The 15,285-nt window shown below is 38.9% G+C and overlaps 1 pseudogene across 2 annotated transcripts; it reads left to right on the top strand.

The window, feature by feature from the left end:
* The first annotated feature begins 7,330 nt into the window (after positions 1-7,330).
* Positions 7,331-14,115, top strand: LOC149836732 (eukaryotic peptide chain release factor subunit 1-3 pseudogene; annotated as a pseudogene). Of its 2 annotated transcripts, none has more exons than XR_016432048.1 (3): positions 7,331-7,377; positions 11,794-13,257; positions 13,694-14,115. The product of XR_016432048.1 is annotated as a eukaryotic peptide chain release factor subunit 1-3 pseudogene, transcript variant X1 (transcript). The 2 variants fall into 2 exon arrangements; XR_016432049.1 differs by having other exon boundaries at positions 13,691-14,115.
* The last annotated feature ends 1,170 nt before the right edge of the window (positions 14,116-15,285 follow it).

Raw genomic sequence — 15,285 nt, 5'->3', positions numbered from 1 at the left:
CCTTGATCGTCCAGTTGACATGAGAGAGAGAGAGAGAGAGTTCTTGGTTGGGGGTGGTGGGATTTACAGAAAGCGTCATGACTTTTCTATAATTACATTTAGCCACTTGACTTTAAAAATTATATTTCAAAAACAGGCTTGGTTTTAAAATCATTCAACTGACCTTTGTTTAATAAAATAAAATAACTAAAGTGCCCTCGTTTCTTGATTTGTCTAACAAAAACTCAAAAGGTGACGAGATGGTTGGTTCTAATTTCTGAAAAAAAGACCAAGATATCATTTTATTTTTTTTAAAGGCAAGCAGGGGCAGGCGACCCCTACCAGATAACATGTGGCAGAGTGATTCGAACCTGAGCCTTCAGCTTGGCATAGGACCTCGCTTACCACATATGGGATACCACCTCGGTGGTACCAAGATATCATTTTATACCTCAGGCATATATGGAAACGCGATCAGATAAAATAGACAGCTTAACGTAGTAACTCACAAGGGTCAGGTGCTTTTGTAAATAGCTGATAAATTAGGTTGTTTTTCCTAATTTTCTCTAATATTTTCGTTCAGATTATTATTAGGTTCTTGGTATTTTGTTTCCCAGAGAGTATGGTAGATAACTCGGTTGTCATCCGTATTGGGAGAGTGTCTCAAATATATCGTGAGATTTTTAAAAACTGATATAATCTCAAGAAAAGCAATATTTTCAAAATATCATCTATTTTGTTGTAATGCTATTTCATTAAGAACGTGCTATTTATGTATTTTATATATTTTTTGTTTTCTTTATATTTTATATATACATATATTTTTAAAATTTTGATATGCTGATACTTTTTGAGAAAAATATTTTTTTTGTTTATAGCGAGATTTTCCTTTGCCAAAAAAAATCTCCATAATAAGATTGGTGGCAATTAAAAAACCCTTCAACAATAGTGATAACTCGTTGTTGAAGACCAAAACACACTAATTAACTTTATTTCATAATGACCCCTTCCTTTTTTTTCATGAAGGACAGGGAAACCACCATCAGGATCAGAGACCTAGTCTTGCTGGCTCAGCTAGACATACTTACAGTCTTTCCCAATTGTGTAAACCGGTGGTGCACCCCTTTCCCTCAGGGAGTAGCCCAACTTCTGCTGCGCAAGGGCTTACCCGGGGGACTTTTATGCCTTGTCTTCATTAATGCAAGGGGTTTGTCACTTATGAGAATGAAACCCTGACCACCACACAACTATGTGTGATATGTGTTCACATTATATGCAGTAGCGCAGATGTTCACCCATCTTGCCATTTCAAGAGATGGGTGTGGTCTCCAAAGGGGTGCACACTAGCTGGGCTCAAGTTAAAAAAGCTCGGTTCATTAAAAAATATTGTGTTTAAGCTCGGCTTGAGCTTGAACCAAGCTTGAACACCTAATGTACAAACTTGGCTCCACTCAAGTTTCAGCCTGGCTGAGCTCCGCTCAAGCCGAGTTGACTTGTTTCAAAAAAATGTTTTCAAATAAGTGCGTAAAGGCCAAGATTCAAACCCCGCTCCTTACACGCAATGCCCTAACCACTTGGGTGAAACCACTTTTTAGGATTTAGACATGTGCAAATATTTGTCATTATACAACTGTGAAACACGCTTATAACAAGTTTCAATGCTTCATCAAACTCGACTCGTTTATGTTTAACAAGCCTGAGATCTTGTTCAAGCTCTGCTCGTTTACTTACTCGAGTTGAGCTTGAGCTATCTCCGCTAGTTGTGCACCCTAGATCTCCATCTCGAAAAATGTTGGGATGGGTGGCTGTGAATGGTGACATTGTAACATATGCAGCGCCGCTGCATAAAAAATGCCCTCACAGTGTATTTGTCTTGACATTTCATTGATTTCAAAATGTAAATGATTTTAGAAAAAATCAAACAAGGTAGGGATGTTTTTGGTACCTCGTAGGTCGACCAGACGACATAGGGCTGCCTTTAGATTCATTTCTCGCCATGAAGATCTCTACATGAAAGCTTCGACTAGGAAGACAAACAAAAACAAGTTTGTAGTTGGTGTTAGATATTTTATGTGGGCCTACATATGTAATTAATCACTCATTGTAAATTGTCTAAGGTGAAGGCTCATTTAAAGTGATCTTAAAGTATAGTTATAATAATGTGTAGATACCTTTGATTTGCCCTCATATATCAATTTTCGATTTTTATGATGAACTAAATTGAAAAGAAAAATATAGGGCGATTACAATTAGGTTATGATCCCCAAAACCATATATAGTGGTTATTCTCTCTTTTCTTTTCATAAAAAAATTTGTCTCTCTCATTAGGTTTAGAGAAGAAGGAAATGTCACCAATAAAGGTTTTAAAAGATTTAACCCCATCAAGATTTACATATTTCTTTTGGGTAGCCAGAACTCTATCAGATTCAGTTTTTTTCCTTTGACTGCCGACATTAGGGACTGTTTATAAAAAAAAAACATTGCCGAAGTTGACAACGTCTTTGGAGGGCTGTTGGGACCGGTGACCAACCAAAAGGGGCGGCACACTCCTTTAGTGGTTGCAGGCCATTGGATGTCGTTCGGCTATGCGCAGGCACCATCAGGTGCCTACACAGGGTGAGAGGAGAGAGAAGGAGGATCAAATGGTCCTCCCTGATCTCTCATGAATTTTTGGAAGGGGGCCAGGCCCCCTCCTCCATTCGACGACAGAGCTCAGGCGAAGGAGGGTCGAACAACCCTCCTCATGCCGTTTGGCTGCGCATGGGCGAACGAGGGCCGGACGACCCTCCCCATAATGTCTAGCATCGTTCGGATGGAGGAGGGGCCGATCCAGCCCTTCCCCTTTGCAATTCGATGACCGGAGGGCCAACTGGCCCTCGCTGGGTCACCCTTGTCAGATGCCATGCATGCCAGCGTCTGACGATGGTGGTCTGGGCCGGCCATTCGCCTCATACCATCGTCAGATGATCTGGATTTGGTGGTGGGCGGCCATTGAGGAAATCCACTAGAGAGCGGAGAAGGGAAATTCTAAATGATTATATTGTTTTTCTCCAAGAACATGAGAGTAATACTGACTTAAAAGAAGATCAAATCAACTTTTATCAAACTATACTGAGTTCTAACTCTCAAAAGTGAATAGATGTCATGCATGAAGAGTTTAAATTTATGAAAGACAATGACGTATGAGTTCTTGTCCCATTACCTGAAAGTGTGAAACCCATTGATTGCAAATAAATATTTAAAACCAAGAGGGATTCGAAGGGTGATGTGGAAAGATATAAGGCACGTCTTGTTGCAAAAGGGTTTACTCAAAGAGAAGACATTAACTATACAAAGACTTTCTCTCTAGTTTCTATGAAAGACTCTTTCAGAATAATGATGGTACTTGTAGCTCATTTTAATATAGAACTACATCAGATGGATGTAAAGATTGCATTCCTTAATGATGACATTGATGAGACAATATATAGTGCAACCAAAATATTTATCTCAAACGATAGAAATAAAATGGTTTGCAAATTAAAGAAATCCATCTATGGACTTAAGCAGGCTTTCCACCAATGGTATCATAAATTTCATCAAGTTGTCATCTCATTTGGTTTTGAGATGAATGTGGTTGATGAATGTATATACCATAAATTCAGTGGAGGTAAATACATTTTTCTTGGTTTTATATATCAATGGCATACTACTTGTCAGTAATGATATAAGCTTATTGCATAAAATCAAGAGATTTTTTATAAAAAATTTTGAAATGAAAGATCTTGATGACACATCTGCTGTATTAGGAATTCAAATACATCGAGATCGTTCTCAAGGTATTCTTGGATTATCACAAAAGAGCTATATCGAAAGGATTCTTGATAGATTTAGCATGAAGGATTATAAACCAGGTGACACCCTTGTTGCTAAAGAAGACAAGTTTAGTCCCCTTTAGTGCCCCAAACATCAGTTTGAAGTTAAGGATATGAAAAAGATTCCCTATGCATCTGCTGTAAGGAGTCTTATATATGCTCAAGTGTGTACACGTCTGGATATATCATACATTGTTGGGATGTTAGGCAGATATCTGAGTAACCCAGGAATGAATCATTGGAAAGTAGCCAAACGGGTCATACGATATTTACAAAGAACAAAAGATTACATGCTCATATATAGGAAATCAAATCAGTTAGAGATCATTGGGTATTCTGATTCTAACTTTGTCGGTGCCAAGACAGTCGAGTTATGTTTATCTATTGGTCAGATGAGCTATTTCTTGGAGGAGTGCTAAGAAGACACTCATTGCATCTTCCACTATTGCGGCAGAGTTTATAACCTGTTATGAGGCATCTAAACATGGAATATGGTTGCACAATTTTGTCACTGGGCTACGAATTTTAGATAACATTGAAAAACCATTAAAGTTGTTTTGTGACAATAATTCGACAGTGCTATATTCCAACAACAACATGAGCTCATCAAAATCAAAACATATAGACATTAAGTTCATTGTTGTTAAAGAAAGCGTGCAGAATAGTCAAATATCTATTAAACATATTGGTACAAACTTCATGATTGCAGATTCGCTTATCAAAGATTTACCACCTAAGGTCTTTCACGAGCATACTGTTCGAATGGGTGTTATATCATTTAATGATATATTGGTTTAGTGGAAGTTTGTATTTTGATGTTCAATAATAAAATAAAGTTTTATTTTATTACTGCAGTATAAGGCTCAGGTTTCAGTTTCACTCTGCACTCGTTTATTGTGATCTCACTAAAAAATAAAGTAAGATCAGATGGAAATATACATGTTTAGATCACATTACGTATAATTTTCATGCTTCACATCTATACTTGCTCTATGTCGTTGGTTATGTCAATATATGTGATCATTGATTGGTTTATTTACGATGAATATAATAAAGATCACTTTGATTCCATGTTGATATGACCAATAGATCAGATTGTTAGAGATATCATCTGATAAGACAATATTTTTGATATCATAAGGTTATTATATAATGCGTGATTGTATGGTAAATTACTCATTATAAACTGTTTAACGTGAAAACCCATTTAAAATGATCTGATATAGGTTGGGCTATATGACATCTTATAAATTATGGTTATAATAATGTGTAGATACCTTTTATGTGCTCTTATATGTTAATTTTTAATTTTATGATGAGTTAATTGGAAAGAAGATTATAAGGTGGTTAAAATTAGGTTATGATCCTCAAAACCATATATAATAGTTGTTTTCTTTTTTCTCTTCATCAAGAAAGGAAATTGTTCCTGTCATTAGGTTTATAAAAAAAAAATGCCACCAATAGAGGCTTTAAAAGATCTAACCCCATCAAAATTTACGGGCCATGGATTGAGTAGGCTTCAGCGTTATGCTTTATTTATTTTTTATCTTTTCAATTATTTAGCAAGAACAAATTTAGGGACAAATAAAGATGTTTCCCTAAATCAAATTTCAACAGTCGGATCGGTCAACATGCTTTGGATGTGGTCGGCATCATCCAATCCAACATGTTCGCTGTGGATCAATCTTTCTGCAACCACGTTTGGAGATCATTCTCCTTTTGAGTTTCTCCTGGCCATTGGCAGATCGGTTGGAATTCTCATGCTTTGGAAAAATAGTTGGTTGGTTACCAACCTCTTCTTTTTTGTTTGAAGCCGCAGTTAGGGATTCACTGATCGTTATAACCTTCGTTTATGGACCCTCCACTACCACCAGAAGACTTGAGTTCTGGCAGGAACTGCGCCTTGTAGCCTCTCTCATACATTTTTCATGGCAATTGTATTATTTAGCAAGGGGAAAGCAATAAGCTGGCAGCCTTCGCCACCTTCACCGCTGGCTTCGAAGACTTCATGGTCAACTTCTCTCCGGCGGATATTCCCCTCGAGGGGAAAAGTAAACAGGCCAACCCTTGTCTTCGAAAGCTTGATCATGCCTTAGTCAGCACCCAGCTTCTAAAACTGGCCCCAAACATTTCTGGCTTCATTTCCTCGAGGACTATCGGATGTTACAGTCAGTTGGGGCTATGGCTTTAACAATCGTAAGCAGTTCATGTTCGAAGAGTGGCATGCTCGAAGAGTGGTGGCGGTGGGAACCAGATATCTGCTCCAAAATTGAGGCTTTATGGACCAATCCTGACGATTGAAGGTACGTGGTCATCCTTCAAAATCTTCACCAAACCTTATTTTCTTAGGTGGTCTATCAGGTTACGAGACTGCTAAATCTATAAATTTGATCAAATCACGAAGTGGGAGCAAGAGATTTCTAACCTCTCCAAGCTATTAGTCGATGTCACTTCTATTGGTGGCGCGACTGATCCCACTGTCCCCCAACAGATTGAGCACCTTGCAATCTCCATTGGAGAGTGGAGGGTACGTGATGAGATTCGCAGGAAACAACGTTCACGTATCACATGGTTTCGTCCAGGGGACAAAAATGCCAAATTCTTTCGTCAACAAGCCTCCGAACGAGCCAGGATCAATCAGATACCTCTCATGCATATTGGTGATCAGTCCTTTGGGCTCAACAACATTTTACTGGCAGCCACTACGTATTTCCAATCATGGTTCCAAGACCCCCCCCGCCCCTCACTGGGCTCTCTACCTCTTTCAATCTTCGTCAGCCTACATGATCAAGAGATGCTTATCTGCAATCTCCTTTCTCGCTGGAGGAGATACGTGAGACGGTTTGGAGCCTGTCCAAATCAAAGGCACCCGAGGTTGATGGGTTTCCCGTCGACTTCTTCAAATGGTTCTGGCAATCGAAAAACCAGGACCTTACGCAATTGTTTTTCGAATTTCACCGTAACGGGAGGTTGCTATAATAAATCCTTGTTGGTCCTTCTTCCCAAGCGCGGTGTACCTGGAACCGAATTTAACGTTATTCTCTAAGAAACCGGCAGTTTTTGTCAGAAATTCACTCACCAGCTGACTCTAACATACGCCACTCCATAACAAGTCATAGTGGACTTTTGAGTTTTTTCTTCAGTCTTCACCAAACTTATTTCATGAATCCAAATTTGCCCCTTCAACGAGGAAGCTAACACCGTAGAATTCGAGCAATTATAAGGATATATTAGTTAATTCCCGGGTTTAAGAATTATTCTAACTGGATTATTAATTTATTAGTTTTTGTCTTGTTAATGACTTTGTTGATTGGTGGTTTCATCAAAAGCACCCCTTCTATATAAGGGTGGGCAGATATTTATCGCAATAATTATGATCGTTTGACATATAAAGATAAGACGGGAGGTGTGTCTCTTTCCTTTTTGGCTTTATTGATGCAATTACTTCTTTTGCACGGAATTTGTTCTCTATAAGTAAAGGTATAGGTTTTTTTTTCGGGGTTTGGAGCTAAAGGAGGAAGGGACAGAGGAGGACAAGGAGAAGGTAAATTGATGGTTTGGTTTTAACGCTTGGGTAGTTTTATTGATGGTTCCTGCTTTGTATTCTCAATATACCGGGGATTGATAGTTTGTTCTGAATATTGGGTTTTTGTGGGTTTTCTGTGGTAGTGGTTTTGTGGGTTTTTACTTTGTGGCTCAGTTTTGCTTTTCTGGTAGTCCGCTTTGATGTGTCTTTTGGGAGAGCTTGAGATTTTAGTTTTTTTTTTATGTTTTTTAGGTGTGAACTTTGTTGGATGGTTTGTTTGGTTATTGGATTCATCTGGGTATTGATAGATTTTTGCACTGTTTTCGTTGGTTCCATGGGTTCTAAGAACTGTTAAATTTTTTCTTATAAACAACCGTGGTAGACTCGTAGCACGTGTACTCTCTTATGGATTTGGAACGATGGGATCTGTCTTTATAATATGGAGATGCTCGTGTAATAGATGAAGCACGCTTTTGAAAGTGATGAAATTTGCACGAGGCTGTGGATTTTTGAATCATGTGTACTGATTGATTGTTCCGTTTATCTGAAAAACAAGAATATATAAGATTCGTCATATGCAGATAATTTCTATCCGTGAAAGTTTCTCGGTCTGGATGGAATTAGTAGTTGGATTGCTCAAGGGATTTCCGGAGAAACTATTATGTGGTGCAATCTCAATCCTAAACTTGTATGTTCTTCAATGGAACAGTGGTGTTAATGGTGATTTGTGGTTCTTGCTTGCAATAAGGGCCATGGCATCATCTGCAGCTTCAAATCTTTAGTTGATGTATCCTTTGAAAAACACTATGATCTGAAAACCTAAACAATTTGGTATATTTTTGTTTTTGATTTCTTTGATTTGTATAAAGTTACGGGGAAGCTATTGTGGATAATTTCTTAGTATATTCCATATTTTTTGATTGTGTAATACAGGATGATTTGAAATTTGGGTTTTTTTTTCTGTTTTTTGGTAATATATAAAGTGACCTATGTTGCTCATAGGTAAAGTTACGGGGAAGCTATTGTGGATAATTTCTTAGTATATTCCATATTTTTTTATTGTGTAATACAGGATGATTTGAAATTTGGGTTTTTTTTCCATAGTTTTTTGGTAATATATAGTGATCTATATATGTTGCTCATAGGTGAATGTTGAGTCTCTTTAAAAGGCTCTTCCAAGCGAGAGTATTGACCCAATAACAATATGCTGTTGTTTATATGTTTAAGTGTACTCAAGTGCTGTTCCCACACATTAATACTCTAGATGAGGTAGAAGGTATCCTAGGATGGTTTAAATGGAATTTGTTTGGAGCTATTAGTCTAATGCTTAAGCCCTGCTTGAAGCAAGGAAATTGGATTCCTCCGATTATGTTTTTATATATGAAGTATGAGAGATTTGTCCAAAAGTTGATGCATGCAAATTATGTTTATTGGAAGAACTTGTTATCTCGTGATATGAGCTTAGTTACACATTAATACACAGTCTGGTTTCTCAGCTCTGAAAAGTGTTTTAAGTCCATATGGTTATTGTGCCCATAGCTTTGAAACCAAACAAGTCTCAACTTGGGTTTGTCTGGGTTTTGCTAACTTGTACTTTATATATAAAAAACAGTATAAGTATTTTATATAAATTGAAAAAGTCATGTATACTACTGTACAACTAAGTACTAACATCTAATTTAACAGTTAGACCACATTTCTGATGTAACACTTATTACAAAATACTATAGAAAGTAGATTTGTCATGTTTATGAGTCGCTAATATGTAAAGTTGTAAACTTATTCAATTCCACAATCAACTATCACATAAAGCAGTATCAGAATCTAAAATGGTACAACAACAACAACAACTACGCCTTGGTCAAATCTAAAATGGTACAACAACTATAAAATGGTAAATAATAATAATTATAAAATCTACAGTAGTGTATCTTAATGAAAGTTAACATGAGAATAAGTTCATATGCAAATAAAACAAAACTCCTCTCCGATCATAACTCCTATCCACTGCATTAATTTTGTGTATTTAAAACCTAGCGGATTGACCAGGTCAAATCACCAGGTTTTTAAATTATCACTTTCTCTGTCTCCAGTCTTCTTTTTAATGAATATGCAGCCTCTTTTTTTTCCCCTCCCTGGTTCTTTCCTTTTCAATGTTTACTTTTCCTATGTTCTTCCCTAAATCATGCACTTCTTATTTTTGTGTAAAGTGATGCATTGCTAAATTAACATTGCATGTTAAGCAGGGGAAAGAAATTTGTCCGTATTTCTGATGCACTCTTTTGAGTCAAATTTACGAACTTGTACACTGTTTCACATGACACTTTCATCTTTTGCTCATTGACAACAACAAACTACTACTGCTACTGCTACTACTATACTACTCCTCCTCCTCCTCCTCCTCCTCCTCCTCCTCCTCCTACTCCTACTACTAATACTCCTACTCCTACTCCTACTCCTACTCCTACTCCTACTCCTACTCCTACTCCTACTGCTGCTGCTCCTCCTACTACTACTTCATCCCAAAACAATTGGGGTCGGCGATATGAACCAACAAAGAAAATCATTCTGGGTCTTCCACATGAATCCTTTGTCCGTATTTCTGATGCACTCTTTTGAGTCAAATTTACGAACTTGTACACTGTTTCACATGACACTTTCATCTTTTGCTCATTGACAACAACAAACTACTACTGCTACTGCTACTGCTACTACTATACTACTCCTCCTCCTCCTCCTCCTCCTCCTCCTCCTCCTCCTCCTACTCCTCCTACTCCTACTCCTACTCCTACTCCTACTCCTACTCCTACTCCTACTACTGCTGCTGCTGCTCCTCCTACTACTACTTCATCCCAAAACAATTGGGGTCGGCGATATGAACCAACAAAGAAAATCATTCTGGGTCTTCCACATGAATCCTTCTCCTCCAATCATTTCTATCCAATGCCATGTCCTCAGTGAGGTTCAAAGCATTCATATCCTTTCCTATCATTTCCATCCAAGTCTTCCTAGGCCTACCCCGACCTCTTTTAACTAATATATTTTCCCATTTCTCCATCATTCTAACTGGAGCATCATTAGGCCTTCGCCGAATATGTACAAACCACCATAAACGATTCTCTCTCATCTTATTTTCAATGGATGCAACGCCTACCTTCTTACGTATCTCCTCGTTCCGAATCTTATTTTTTATTGTATTTTCACACATCCATCTAAGCATACGCATCTTAGCTACACTCATTTTTTGAATATGATGTCTCTTGGCAGCCCAACATTCTGTACCATATAGTAAAGCGGGCCTAATAGTCGTCCTATAAAACTTTTCCTTCAACCGCAATGGCATTCTACGATCGCACAACACTCTAGTTGCACTTTTCCATTTCATCCACCCAACCTTTATCCTATGATTTACATCTCCATCAATTTCTCCATACTTTTGAATGATAAATCCCAAATATTTGAAACAATCATCCACCGGTATTTCTTGCTCACCAAGCTTCACTACTCTCCCATCACTACTTCGTTGCTTACTAAACCGACATTCCATATATTCTGTCTTACTCTTACTCAACTTAAAACCTCTTGCTTCCAATGTCTGTCTCCATAATTCTAACTTAGCATTAACCCCAGCTCTAGACTCATCAATCAAAACAATATCATCAGCAAACAACATACACCACAACACATTTTCTTGAATTGATCTCGTAAGCTCATCCATCACTATAGCAAATAGGAAAGGGCTTAAAGCAGATCCTTGATGTAACCCAACCGTTATAGGAAAATTGGTTGTCACCCCTCCACAAGTGCGGACATTGGTTATTACTCCTTCATACATATCCTTAATTATACTAATGTACTTGAGAGAAACACATTTCTTTATCATTGTCCACCAGAGAATGTCCCTAGGTACTCTATCGTATGCCTTCTCCAAATCAATAAAAACCATATGCAAAGCTTTGTTCCTCTCTCTATTTCTCTCAATAAGTTGTCTAAGAAGATGTGTAGCTTTCATAGTTGATCTTCCAGGCATAAAACCAAATTGATTCTCCGATATCATGACAACCTTCCTCAACCTAGACTCAATCACCCTCTCCCAAAGTTTCATAGTATGACTCATGAGTTTTATACCACGATAGTGTTCAAGATGTCACAACAGTACAAATGATTTAAGATAGAGTTTTCCAGTTTACCTTCTGGATTTTGATGTATTTTTACCACATGATTTTAACCAAACTGTAGTAATGCAGATTAATTCTATACCTCTCTGGTATTAAACTATGTATACGTTGTACTTCTCATTTAGTACAGCTTTTCAGTTTACCTGTGGATATCAATGTGTTTTAACACATGATTTTAACCAAACTGTAGTAGTGCAAATAAATTTTGACATGATTGATATCTCTGGCATGAAACCTGACTATGATTTTTGTGCAGGGTTATTCTGTTAGTTGTGTTTAGTAGTATCTCTCTTTCTTGCAATGGCTGATGGTCACGAAACTGATAAGAACATAGAAATATGGAAGGTTAAGAAGCTAATTAAAGCTCTTGAATCTGCTAGAGGTAATGGGACCAGCATGATCTCTTTGATTATGCCTCCACGGGATCAAATATCTCGAGTAAACAAGATGCTTGGAGACGAATTTGGAACTGCATCAAATATCAAGAGCAGGGTCAATCGGCAGTCTGTGCTAGGTGCTATCACCTCGGCTCAGCAGAAGTTGAAACTTTACAACAAGGTTCCTCCAAATGGATTGGTGCTATACACTGGAACTATTGTGACAGAAGATGGGAAAGAAAAGAAGGTTACAATTGATTTTGAACCGTTCAAGCCCATCAATGCTTCCCTTTATCTTTGTGATAACAAGTTCCACATTGAGGCACTAAATGAACTGTTAGAGTCTGATGATAAGTTTGGTTTCATAGTCATGGATGGCAATGGTGCACTTTTTGGCACTTTAAGTGGCAATACTCGTGAGGTGCTTCATAAATTTCAGGTTGATCTTCCTAAGAAACATGGTAGAGGAGGACAATCAGCACTTCGTTTTGCTCGGCTTCGGATGGAGAAACGCCACAATTACGTGAGGAAGACAGCAGAATATGCTACACAGTACTTCATTAATCCTGCCACAAGTCAGCCAAATGTTGCTGGTTTGATTTTAGCTGGATCTGCAGATTTCAAGACAGAGTTGAGTCAATCTGATATGTTTGATCAACGCCTACAGGGTAAGGTGTTGAATGTTGTTGATGTTTCTTATGGAGGGGAGAATGGTTTCAATCAGGCCATTGAGTTGTCTTCTGAGATATTGTCAAATGTGAAGTTCATACAGGAAAAGAAATTAATAGGGAAGTATTTTGAAGAGATAAGCCAAGACACAGGGAAGTATGTCTTTGGGGTGGAGGACACCTTGAAGGCCTTGGAAATGGGTGCAGTGGAGACCCTCATTGTCTGGGAGAATTTGGACATCAATAGGCACACACTTAAAAACAGTGTGACTGGTGACATTATTACAAAACATTTGAGTAAAGAACAAGAGTCTGATCAGAGCAACTTCATTGATCAGGCTTCATCAGTGGTCCTAGAAGTAGTTGAGAAAATGCCGCTCTTGGAGTGGTTTGCAAGCGAGTACAAGTGTTTTGGTTGCTCCTTAGAATTTGTTACCAACAAATCTCAAGAGGGTTCCCAGTTCTGCAGAGGATTTGGCGGTATTGGTGGTATCCTCCGCTATCAACTTGATATGAGGTCATTTGATGATCTCTCTGATGATGGACTTGCATTGGAGGATGATTCAGAATAACAATCAGCAAAATCCAGTGAGGCAGGCTCAGGTTGAGCCTGCTAGCCCACCAGGAGGGCGGGGGACGGCGGTTATGCTGCTGCTTCATGACCAGTCTAAAATGGTAAGGTTTTTCCAGCTGGTTTGTCATTTTATGCTTGCTTTCTGACAGGCAACTAAAACAAAAACCCTTTAACAAGATGAATTATTTTCAAATGTGGAATACCATTTTCTTTTTTCCTGTGATATTGTATGTTGGATTATTCAAGTTCTTTTTGCTGGTATACTGTTTTTACAAGAAACACCATAGCCTATGCCATTTCCTGCTGATATAACACAAAATAGTGAGAATTGGATTTTAGCGTCTGGATATGATGAAAATACCAACGAGTAGCAGGTGGCCTTGGCAGCAAAGACAGCAGTGTGGATTTCTCATTTTCAAGCATCATTGGAACATATGAGGCACTTGACCAAGGGTTTTTGTAGTCTTTAATGATCTTCTCTTTGTATTCACCATTTCAACTTTAGCTTGCATTTAACACCCAGATTTTTTTTAGCAGGAGGGATGGAGCTGTGCAGCTTGTTACTGAAGCAGCAGATGATGGTATAATGCACTCCCATGGGACGGTGTGGTGCTCTCTTATACCCGCTGCCGAAACTCCTCGGCATCTTCGGCTGCAGCTATAGTTCATGCAAACTGTGATGTGTGTGGCATATAATGTTGGCTGCGCATTAATTTTTCGGTGGCATGGTGATAGATGAAGTGATGAACACGGCAATGCACCCTAGCATTTCCGTTCTTAAGGTCTCAGTGCCATCTCTGATGAAAAACATGGACCTAGAAAGGAAGACAATATACAGATATTATTGTCTTTTGTGGCCTTGTAGCCACTGTTTTGTTTGGGTGTTATTATCAAAACTTATCTCAGAGGTGCATTTTGGACACTGGATAGAAGTTGATTATCTATTATGCTTGTGTTTATCTATTGCTTGTTTGTTTGTTGCAGCCTTGCAGGTTGTGTTTTGCTATTGTCTTTAGATCTTGAGTTGTGTTAGGGTCTGCTCTGGTACCAGGCCCAAGATGGTCTCAGTTTAGCCTGAATTTTTTTACCAGAAGATCCTGTGTCTGGGATTGAAGACCTGGTTGCACTGGCTCGGCCTGCATACCTACGATCATTGTCTCAGAAGCGGAAAACTCCAAGGCTAGGACCCTTGTCCTGAGGGCCTATGCCTGGGCGTCGGCTTGTGCAAGGGAGTGACACCTGCAAGATTTGAACCTAGACCGCCTGTCTAACACTCTAGGCCCTATCCCACTATGCTAACCCCTTTTGGGACCTTTAACCCGACACCTGTATAGACCTGGGCCTGTCCTGAACCAAACTTGACCAATCACAATCCCAGTATACTTATACATGGGCCTGGTTGTTGTTGGATCTCACCTTGATAAGACCAGGATCAAGGCAGAGAAGGTCCGACCAGGCCCACTAGATGTCAAACTTTTTCTCTGTTTCTCATTTTCAGAGCCGTGCCTCATGGCTTGAGTTTTGGACATGTTGAGCCGGGTTAACTAACCTGATTGGGATATTGATTGAATTACTGATGGGGTTCGAAAACGGGTCTGCTGTGTTGGGTCATGCTTGACCGTACACTATATAAATTTTTTCAAAAGAGTCATGTTTGGATTTTTTATTCGGATCGGATCCAACCTAGATGTGGCCCATATTAACATGAACACATAAGGGACAACATGGGAGAGGCCTTTCAGTTTTGAGGGCTACAGGACAGTTATGGACCTCCTATTATGGGCCCATTATCAGATCTCACTATAAATAGGAGACCTATGGTAGTGTGATGAGTATTACAGGAGTGATAACTATTTCTCTCATTCTTTGGGGTTCAAGGGTCCAACTCACCTCTTGACCCGAGGGCATGAGCTCATCGAGGGCGTCGATTGGCTGAGGAGAACGTCGACCACCCACCTCCATTGAAATCTCGTTCAGATCGCTCATGGCCGCTTTCCGTAAGTAGCATTTTTACGATCCATTTTATGTTAACATTGGGTTATGGGCCTACATCGTGCTTCTATTGCACGTGTTTTGGGGTGGTGGGGTTCAGGATTCACTGCGACACTATAGCTAGAGTGAATCCTGAT

Source organism: Nuphar pumila, chromosome 5, assembly GCF_984573655.1.
Source record: "Nuphar pumila chromosome 5, dmNupPumi1.hap1.1, whole genome shotgun sequence".
NCBI classification, from domain to species: Eukaryota; Viridiplantae; Streptophyta; class Magnoliopsida; order Nymphaeales; family Nymphaeaceae; genus Nuphar; species Nuphar pumila.
This window is presented reverse-complemented; position numbering and strand designations above follow the sequence as displayed.